The sequence below is a fragment of the Dasypus novemcinctus genome, chromosome 22 (genome assembly GCF_030445035.2).
Source record: "Dasypus novemcinctus isolate mDasNov1 chromosome 22, mDasNov1.1.hap2, whole genome shotgun sequence".
Taxonomy (NCBI): domain Eukaryota; kingdom Metazoa; phylum Chordata; class Mammalia; order Cingulata; family Dasypodidae; genus Dasypus; species Dasypus novemcinctus.
The window spans coordinates 73,807,330-73,817,055 of NC_080694.1; the positions used below are offsets into that span (position 1 = coordinate 73,807,330).

The 9,726-nt window shown below is 60.9% G+C and overlaps 1 pseudogene; it reads right to left on the minus strand.

Annotated features, from left to right (window-relative positions):
- Positions 1-1,498: 1,498 nt before the first annotated feature.
- LOC101429987 (tripartite motif-containing protein 26-like) lies at positions 1,499-9,297 on the minus strand (annotated as a pseudogene).
- Between the last annotated feature and the right edge of the window lie 429 nt (positions 9,298-9,726).

Consider the following 9,726-nt stretch of genomic DNA (forward strand, 5'->3'; position numbering starts at 1 on the left):
GAGAATGCTTCTCAAGCCATTTCAGGGGTCCAGCATAAAGTTGATACTAAAACTGGACGTAGAGAAGGGAAATCTCCAGGCCAATTTTACTTCTGAACATAGATATAAAAATCCAAACTAAAATAATGCACGGAATCCAGCAAAAATATTTTAAATAATAGTTTATCCCAGGAACACACACATTTTAAAAATCATGTCATTCCCCAATGAACAGATTAAAGGACAAAAACATGATTACTTCAATAGATGTAACAAAAGCACGTGATATGATGTAATATCCTTTTAAACCAGGAATTGAATTTTCCTGCCCTCTAAAAAATATGCTAGTCATACTTCAGACATCAAATTTAACATATTTAATTCTGACAAAATAGAAGCATCCCTTTAAAATCAGGAATAAGAGAATTATGCTATCATTGCTTCTGACAACCACACACTAGATGTCCAAGGCAATTAAACAAAAGAGAGAGAAATTATAAGTATTAATACTGAGATGAAAGAAATAAAGCTACTGTATTCTCTGTCAGGGTGACAGTTTCATGTTGGATGGACCCAGAAAATCACATCCTTAGAGCTAATCCATTCCTGTGGGTTGAGCCTGTTGTAGGTGGGAAATTTTGATTTGGGCACTTCAGTTAAGGGACTTTTGATTAGGTAAATTCAGTAAGACATGGGCTAGGGTGAATCTTAATCTTCTCACTGGAGTCCTTTATAAATGAATATGGATGAAATCAGAGACACAGAGAAACCCCCAGAGGTGAGAGAAAGATCCAGAAGCCAGAAGATGAAATCAGTGGACACAGAAGCAGAGAGAAAGCCATAAAGAGGGAATCTGAGAGCAAGGAAGCCTGGGGGAGGGAGAGCCCAGGAGCCGCCTGTGCCCCGATCACTGGTAGCTGGTCCTCAGGGAGAAAAGCCCCACCTGCCAAAGCCTTGACTTTCATCACCTTAAACTGTAAGCTCTAAGTTAACAGGTCCCCATGCTAAAGCAAACCCATTTTTGCACTATTGCTTTTGGCAGTTTGTAACAGACTAAGAGAGTCATCATTTCGTTTCTTTCTCAACCACTCCCGAGCCCTCTAAGAAGATTCTTCAGGAACCTCCAGTCTTTCCTCTGTCCACATCCCTGAGTTGGGCTGAGCACCTCCCATCACTTCCACGCCCTGCACTCAGCAAGCTCTCCACTCCATTTTCTCTTCTCTTCATCCCTCCCCCAAGAACTATCCCCTTGTTATCTCATCATACTTAGTGCCTTATGCTAACCTACAGCTGAGATCAGAAGGGACAGGGACCACAGAGCCTTATGAGGAAAGAGGAAGGCTGAACCCTCGTAGACCTTGCTTACCATCTTGCATCAACACGTGGCAACAGACTTTGGGTGGGAAAGCACCTCTCATGGTACCTTGAGTTGGGCTCATTAGGGCCTGGCAACTGTCAGCTTCCACCCCAATAAATACCTTTTATAAAAGCCAACCGATTTCTGGTACTTTGCATCAGCACCCCTTTGGCTGACTAATACACCCTGAGTTACAGCTATCAACGGAAACCGTAGCCCAAACTTTGGAAGGGCTGGTGATATGAGTTATTTTATCATTTACTGTTTTAGTTATAATAAAAACATGCAGTTTATTGGTCAACAAGTTTTTATTGAGCACCTCCCCTGCCCGGCACTGCAGCTGGTGTTGTGGAGAATACAAGAGAAGTGTAAGCTACGGCGTCCACCAGTGAGCTGTGGAGTAGGATGTCTGTGTGACTGGGGCAGCAGGTGATATATACAGAGTGGGTGACTCCAGCCTGGAGACTCAGAGGCCACTGAGGCCACAGCAGTGTTATAGCTTTAGAGCAGGGGTGGAGGATTAAAACATAGGGAAGCAGGGAACCGGCCAAGCAAAGGGGCTATCACAGACAGTGGGCGAGGATAAGACTTGAGCTCTCTGGTGCATGGAGACGAGGGCACCAGAGCTGCAGGAGTGGGTGCCTGGCCTGGGGGCTCACTGCAGACCTCTCTGTCTTCCTTGCCTCCTCCCACACAGCACTGCCCTCCTCCCCCTTAGGAAGGTGGAACCTGGATGTTGAAATCGCAGCTGAGTGCGGTGGGGACAGCAGCTCACTGGAGCCCACCAGAGGTGCTCCGCTCCCTGGGCATTCCCCCTGGGGCTCAAATGGGCTGGTCCTGGCAGGATGCTCTATTCTCTTAGACCCCCCTCCAGGGACCGCCACAGGATGATGGATCCATCACAGCCATGACACCTTCCCAACGTCAGGCGGGCCTAACCCCACCCCCGAGGGCCACAGGTGGCTCAAAGAACAGCTTCAGGCTCAGCCCTGGCCACGAGGCACAGCCTGTGCTGGACCTCATGATGCTCATACGCAGTGACCCCAGGTGGCCTCTACCTGGCCTGGGAAGGCTCGGCGGGCTCTGCTCAGGCTCATTTTAGCCTTTCCTGCCTGCTGGGCTGAGCTGGGTGGGGGGGTCTGTAACCACCATGGAGGGTGGAGGGCAAAGTGCACCTGAGCAAGGGGGACCTACAGGATCTGAGGAAGCAAAACGGGCTTGGGTGGAGTCAGCCCCCCCAAGAGCCAGCTGGGCAGGAGAGAGCAGACAGGGGCCTTCAGTCCACAGGAGACTCAGGGCTGGGCCGCAGGTGGTCCAGAGACAGGTGGTGCCATCGTGGACATCACAAGGTCCCACAGCGGCCGGGAGGAGGCAGGGCAGTACCTGGAGCTACGGCTCAGAAGGATGCCCCTGAATGGGCCACAGGGAGGTGACAGCCTGGGGAGGTGACAGCGGACAGGGCCTCTCCTGCCCCTGCCTGGGGAGGTGGCAGTGGACAGGGACTCTCCTGTACCTGCCTGCGGAGATGACAGTGGACGGGTCTCTTCTCTCCACTGCCCCAGGCTGGGCACACCCCCACCCCCAGGTCGCAGTGCCGGGGCGTCCTGGAGGACGGAGGCTTGGGCGCGGGCGTCATGGCTGCAGCAGCAGGAGTGTCCCCAGCCACCTGAGCCACAGGAAGGGGACCAGGCGCTGCGTGAAGGCGGCCGAGAAGGTGTAGAGCAGCTCCTGCGACTCCGCGTTGGTGAACGTCACGTGCCGCCCTCGTGGTCCAGCGCCACGCCCACCCTCCAAGGCCGCAGTGCCAGGAAGAGCTCAGCCTCAAGGCAGGTGTGGGCCCAGACGCCCGCGGGGGACAGTGGCAGGGCCCACACCCTGTCCCCGGCTCCAGGGGGAGCTCCCCCTTCCTCTCCATGGAGTCCCTGGCCACGCCCACCAGGCAGCGCCCCACCGCCCCGCCCCCTCCCTGCCACCCACCCCCTCGTCCTCCCCCAGCGAGTCCTTGTCCTCGTCCTCGTCCTCGGTGGTTTCGCACCCGTCATAACCATCACCGTAGCCCACCTAGTCGTCCTCCTCCTCCTCCCCCTCCCCCTCCCCCTCCTCCTCGCCGTCCCCCTCCCCATCCCAGGACCCGCCCCCTCTGCACCTCCTCCTCCACTAGCCCCTGCCCCAGGTGACGCCCTTGCTGCCAGCGCCCCGGGCTCGCAGGTGAACTGTTGGGGGAGGTGGGCCCGCGGCGCAGGCTGCTGCACGACACGCGCTTCCAGTCCTGCGACAGCAGCAGGTGGCCGCTGGCCGACTGCGGGTCCAGGGTGACGCTCACAGCGGGACAGGGAGGGGCGTGTCAGCGGGCGGGCGGGGTCCCCAGCCCTGGGATGTGCCCGCGCAGGCCTGGGGGCCGGGGGCGGAGCGGGGCTGCGGCGGGGCTGGCCGGGCCCTCGGGGCGCTGCTGGCTGGACGCTGGCGCCAAGGGCCAGGCGCTGAGCTGGGGAAGCCCAGGGAGGTCCGTGAGGCCAGGACAGGCGAACGGGGGGAGCAGAGCCTCGACCAGACTCCAGACAGGAGCTGCCGGGCGCGCCAGGGCTCGGGCTTGGGGAGCTCTGGGGGCGCAGGGGCAGCCGCTGTCCTCACCAGCGCCGACCCTGGGCACTCACCTGTTGTATACTCCAGGTCCCTCAGCAGCTTCCCTGCGGGGAGAAGAAAGGATGCGGTGAACCCCAGGCCAGCATGTGTGCCGCCTTCCCTGAGCAGAGGCGGATATCCTGGAAAGGCCCATCCCCAGACGCCCAGGAGAGAACCGCCAGGCCCAGGAGCCAAGCCCGACTCCGACGCCCGCCGGGCCCTCCCCATTACCTTGGAATTCTCTCAGGCCTTGCTGCAGGGAGAGGAGTTTATCCGAGAGTTCTCTAGTCCTTTTCTTAACCACCGGAGCAATGGGCTTCCCGATCCAGACCTTCTTCCGGGGATACCTGATGGGACGGCAGCCCAAGAACCCACTTCCCTCCTCTTCCTCAGGACAGCTGAGGGGGCAGGGCGGGCATGACCCCCCACTTCAGAGGGAAAGCGGGGCTTGGAGACCACGTGAAGTGCCCAAAGCAGGGGTCAAGCCATCAGAGCGCTTCCGTCTGCACCACGTCCCGCCCTGTCCACCCCCAAGGCGCTTAGTGGCCAGGAGCTGGGCTTGGAGACCTTGCTCGGGTGCAGAGCAGGTCTCCAGCTCCCCAAGGATGTGCTCCTGCTCCCCAGGAGGGAGGGTCCCCGGATGGGCCCTGGGTGAGGGTCCTCTAGAGCCCTTATCACTGCCCTGTCGATTCAAACGGACCATGGAGAGGAGGGGAGGGGGCTCAGGGTGGAGGGTCAAGTGGACCATGGAGAGGAGGGGAGGGGCTCAGTGTGGACGGTCAAGTGGGCCATGGAGAGGAGGGGAGGGGCTCAGTGTGGAGGGTCAAGGGGACCATGGACAGGAGGGGAGGGGGCTCAGTGTGGAGGGTCAAGGGGACCATGGACAGGAGGGGAGGGGGCTCAGTGTGGAGGGTCAAGGGGACCATGGACAGGAGGGGAGGGGCTCAGTGTGGAGGGTCAAGTGGACCATGGAGAGGAGGGGAGGGGCTCAGTGTGGAGGGTCAAGTGGACCATGGAGAGGAGGGGAGGGGGCTCAGTGTGGAGGGTCAAGTGGGCCATGGAGAGGAGGGGAGGGGCTCAGTGTGGAGGGTCAAGGGGACCATGGAGAGGAGGGGAGGGGGCTCAGTGTGGAGGGTCAAGTGGACCATGGAGAGGAGGGGAGGGGGCTCAGTGTGGAGGGTCAAGTGGACCATGGAGAGGAGGGGAGGGGGCTCAGTGTGGAGGGTCAAGTGGACCATGGAGAGGAGGAGAGGGGCTCAGGGTGGAGGGTCAAGTGGACCATGGAGAGGAGGGGAGGGGCTCAGTGTGGAGGGTCAAGTGGACCATGGAGAGGAGGGGAGGGGGCTCAGTGTGGAGGGTCAAGTGGACCATGGAGAGGAGGGGAGGGGGCTCAGTGTGGAGGGTCAAGTGGACCATGGAGAGGAGGGGAGGGGCTCAGGTTGGAGGGTCAAGTGGACCATGGAGAGGAGGGGAGGGGCTCAGTGTGGAGGGTCAAGTGGACCATGGAGAGGAGGGGAGGGGCTCAGTGTGGAGGGTCAAGTGGACCATGGAGAGGAGGGGAGGGGGCTCAGTGTGGAGGGTCAAGTGGACCATGGAGAGGAGGGGAGGGGGCTCAGGGTGGAGGGTCAAGTGGACCATGGAGAGGAGGAGAGGGGCTCAGGGTGGAGGGTCAAGTGGACCATGGAGAGGAGGGGAGGGGGCTCAGTGTGGAGGGTCCAGGGGACCATGGAGAGGAGGGGAGGGGGCTCAGTGTGGAGGGTCAAGGGGACCATGGAGAGGAGGGGAGGGGCTCAGTGTGGAGGGTCAAGTGGACCATGGAGAGGAGGGGAGGGGCTCAGGTTGGAGGGTCAAGTGGACCATGGAGAGGAGGGGAGGGGCTCAGGTTGGAGGGTTCAGTGGACCATGGAGAGGAGGGGAGGGGGCTCACTAGGGAGGAAGCTCCTCACCTGCTTAGGAAGTCCCTGGTGTCCTGGAAGGAAAGCACAAGATAAGGTGAGTGACTGGGCACCTCACGTGTCCCTAGTGCTGCCCTAGAGGCTGGAACACATCCCTGGAAAAGACAAACGTGGTCTCTTCACAGGAGCTGAGATTCTAGTGGGGGCAGCGGATCAAAAGAAGAACAAAAAACAAAACAAAACAAAATAATCGCAGTCTGAAGCAAACAGGGAGGGGAGAGAACGACAGCAGTGACCCCTGGAGACACGTGTACTGAGTAGTGACGGAAGAGGAGGCGTGGGCTGGTGACGTGGGCAGGGGCGGGGCAGGGAAGGCAGGGCCGACGGCGCTCAGGAGGGAGGATTTCATTTTACGTGGAGTGGGAGGTCAGCGAGGGGCTCAGGGCATGTAGGCGTGTTTTACGGTGTGAAGACGGCCAGCCCCAGGACCCCCTTCCCCTCGGTGACAGAACGGGGGTTACAGGTGCAGGCGGCCCCCCACCCAGAAGCTATACTCCTGATTTCCTGGCAACTGGGTCTGGTCATGTGACCCAGTCCCGCCAATGGAAAGGGATGGAGAAGGAAGCAGCGATCGTCACGTTGGGGTCACGTCCTTTAAAATGGGAACTGCCCTCGACTTCCCCTCTGGGCCTCCTGCTGCTCCGTGGGGGGCTGACCGGCCAGTCCTGACTGCGGGTCTGAACCCACAAGGTGGGAAAAAGGCGGAGCCCACCCCGGCGCGACCCTGCACTGCCCGGTCCTCCGTGCCCTGCCCCTGGCTGCGGACTGCCGGGACAGCGTTTTCAGGAGCATCCGGGGGTTCTGCTGCTGAGACAGGCCCGAGACCCCCACGCAGGCGGGCACTGCCCACCCCGACCCAGGAGGCAGGACAAACACGCCCTGTCCCAAGGTGGCCGAGCCCTACTCAGGCTGTAGCTGCTCCGGGAGGCTGCAGTGTCTGTCTTCTGTCTGTAGAACGTCTCCGCCTCCAGGGAGCCCTCCCAGAGGGCCCTACCTCTCTCCAACTGGTTTCTCCAGTGGTATTTCCAGGATCACCCATCTCTGCTCCCTCCCCAGTTACCCGTCCTCTCCTGACCCTCCCAGCGCTTGGGAGAAGCCGCGGTGCAGCCCTCTGGCATCTCAAGACCTCAGAAACCTTCACTAGAGAGGCACCTGCAGGGACCCAGAGGGGCTAGTGGTGGGGTGAGGATGGTGATGAAGTCAGCACCCCCCCCCCATCTCTACGGCACTTGTTCATTTCTAAGTGTTTCCTGAGACAGGGGGTCAAGCCACCCTGGCAGGTACCCATTTATGCCCACTTGATCCTTAACAGGTGGGGAGGGTCACAGGTGACACCCCGTGTCCAGATGAGAAAACGGAGGCCTCAAGCGCATGCCGGGTGGCCCGTGGGGACCCGCTGACCTGCAGGAGCTGTGCGGGGGCTGCTGGGCCTTGTCCTCCAGCTGGAGATGACCACGGCCAGGCTGAGAGCTCGCCGGCTGCCCTGGCCAGGCCCTTCCCCTGGCCCTCCACGAGCTCCTGCTCCAGCCTCGCCAGCTGCTCCAGCAGGTGCTGCTCCCGCTCCCTCAGGACCTGGTGGCCCTGCTCGAGGGCGGCCAATGTCCTGCCTCTGCTCCTGGAGCTTCTTCTGCAGGGCGGGAGGGGGGAGGGGGGAGCCCCCCAAGGCTGAGCCCCTCCAGGCCCCCGCGCGGGTGAGGCTGCCTCTTCCTGAGTCGGGGGTTTCAGGGAGCCCCTGGTCCCCTTCTCTCCTCCCGGCTGCTGTGCCATCAGGACCTGATCCCGCAGGCTGCTCAGCTCAGGGCTCTGGCCACGGAAGCCCGGGCTCTCTGCTGAGCCAGCCAGAGGGCGGGGCTCACGCCTGAGCCGCACACGCTTTCCTCCCTGGGAGGCTGGCCTGCGCGTCCCTGCTCGGGGACCACGCCCTCCCCTGCCCCGGAGCCCCTGCCCGGTCCAGGCTGCCCTCCGCCAGTCCTCAGACCCTGCCGCAGGCCGCTGTGGCCTGGAGGTGGCCCTGAACGTGGCTGACCCTGCCTCGCTCTCCCTTTGGAGACTGACTCTCCGCCCGGCTGGCCCCCATCCCTCTACTGCCCCCTCCCCACACACACACAGACGCCCCTCGAGGCTGGAACCTCCGACCTCCCCACCAGCTCTGAGCAAGCAGGAGCCAGGCTGCCTTAGTTCTGTTACTTGAGCCCTAGGGCCTGGCCCCAGCGGACCCTGCAGGGCGCCAGGAGCTGGGGGCCTTGGAGCCTTCCCGCTCTCCCCGCAGGTTCTCAGCCTGCAGCCAGCGCCTTCCTTCCGAGCCCGCGGCTTCTCGCCACAATCAGGGATCATGCCCTGCCCCACTTAACCTTTAATTTTATCACCTCCGTTTGGAGAAGAAGGAAGCAAAGCCCACAATTCCTTCCCTCTTAGCTCTCCCTGGGAAAACAGGAGCGAAGGTGGAAGTCAGAGAAGGAAACTTTCATCCAGGAAACCACGCCCTTGTCGGCGGAGAACAGCTCAGGCTGCAGGGCCTGCACCAAGGCGGCCCCTCCAGCCCCGCTCGGCTCCGGAGCGCCTCCCAGACGCTGCCCCGATCCCGGGCTCATGAGCCCCTCCGCACTGCCCGCGGGAAGCGCCTCCACGCTGCAGTCCCTGGCTCATGCGCTCCCCCCTGCCTGCCCCCGTCCCTGGCTCTGGGGCTCCTGCGCCCCTCCGCTGGGCCTCCCCAACCTCACTTACCAGCGCCCCCAGGATGCTGGGGTCTCCTTTCGCCTGGAAGCCCTGACTTTGTCCCTGTCTCTCCTTAGTGCACTGAGGTGGTTCAGGATTTTCTCCTGTGGAAAGACACAAGCAGCGAGTCGGTGGGTGCTCTGGACGGGGATAGACGCCTTGGGGGGCAGGGCTGAGCCCCGCAGGACGGGGAGGGCTCACCCTGTGCGGTGGGCGGCCTTGTCCACCAGGACGGCCGTGGGCGGCCGGTGCTTCCACGACTCCCGGCACAGGACGCAGAGCAGCTGGCCGTCGTCCTCGCAGAAGCAGTGCAGCTTCTCCCGGCGCCTGCGCACAGCTTCGCGTCCTGCTGCTCCTGGACGGCCTCTCCCGGCCGCCGGCTCTTGTCCACCTCAGCCGCTCGATGTTCCCCACCAGGCTGGCCAGCTGCCACACGGGCCGGACGTTCTCCTTAAAGGGCTTCTTGCAAAGCGGGCAGACGGGGCGGTTCCCCGCCGCGGGGCAGATGTCGGAGGCGCAGCCACAGCAGAATACATGGCCTCAGTCGATGTCATGTGGTCCCACAGGTAATTGAGGCAGATGGAGCAGGTCACCTCCTCCTCCAGGCTCCGCAGGGGGGCTGATGCGGCCATGGTGCCAGCAGCACAGAGGGGCCTCTGTTCAGAGGGGGGCTTCTCCTCCTTGGAGACCAGAGTAAGGAGTCAAGAGCAGCAGGGCAAAGGGGTGGGGCAGGCAGCCCGTGCAGAGCTGCCCGTTCTGGCCGTCCACCCACCCAGCCTTCCATCTACCCACCCATCCACTCATCCACACGTCCATCTATCCATCCACCCATCCACACATCCATCACTCCTTATCAGCTCCTGCAAGGCTCACACAGCGTCATTTTACTGATCATCTAGTCCAACCCCTCATTTTACACACAAGGAAACTGAGGCCAGAGAGGCAGCTTGGGGTGGGCAAGACTGGAAAGCAAGGCCCTCTCCATCCACCTGCTGAGAAGCTGCTCCAGCACACCCATTCTGATAGTCGAAGACATTAATCATCATCTGCTGAAAATTCATAATAAAACTCATGTCTGCAATGTCTGCTGTGTAAGAT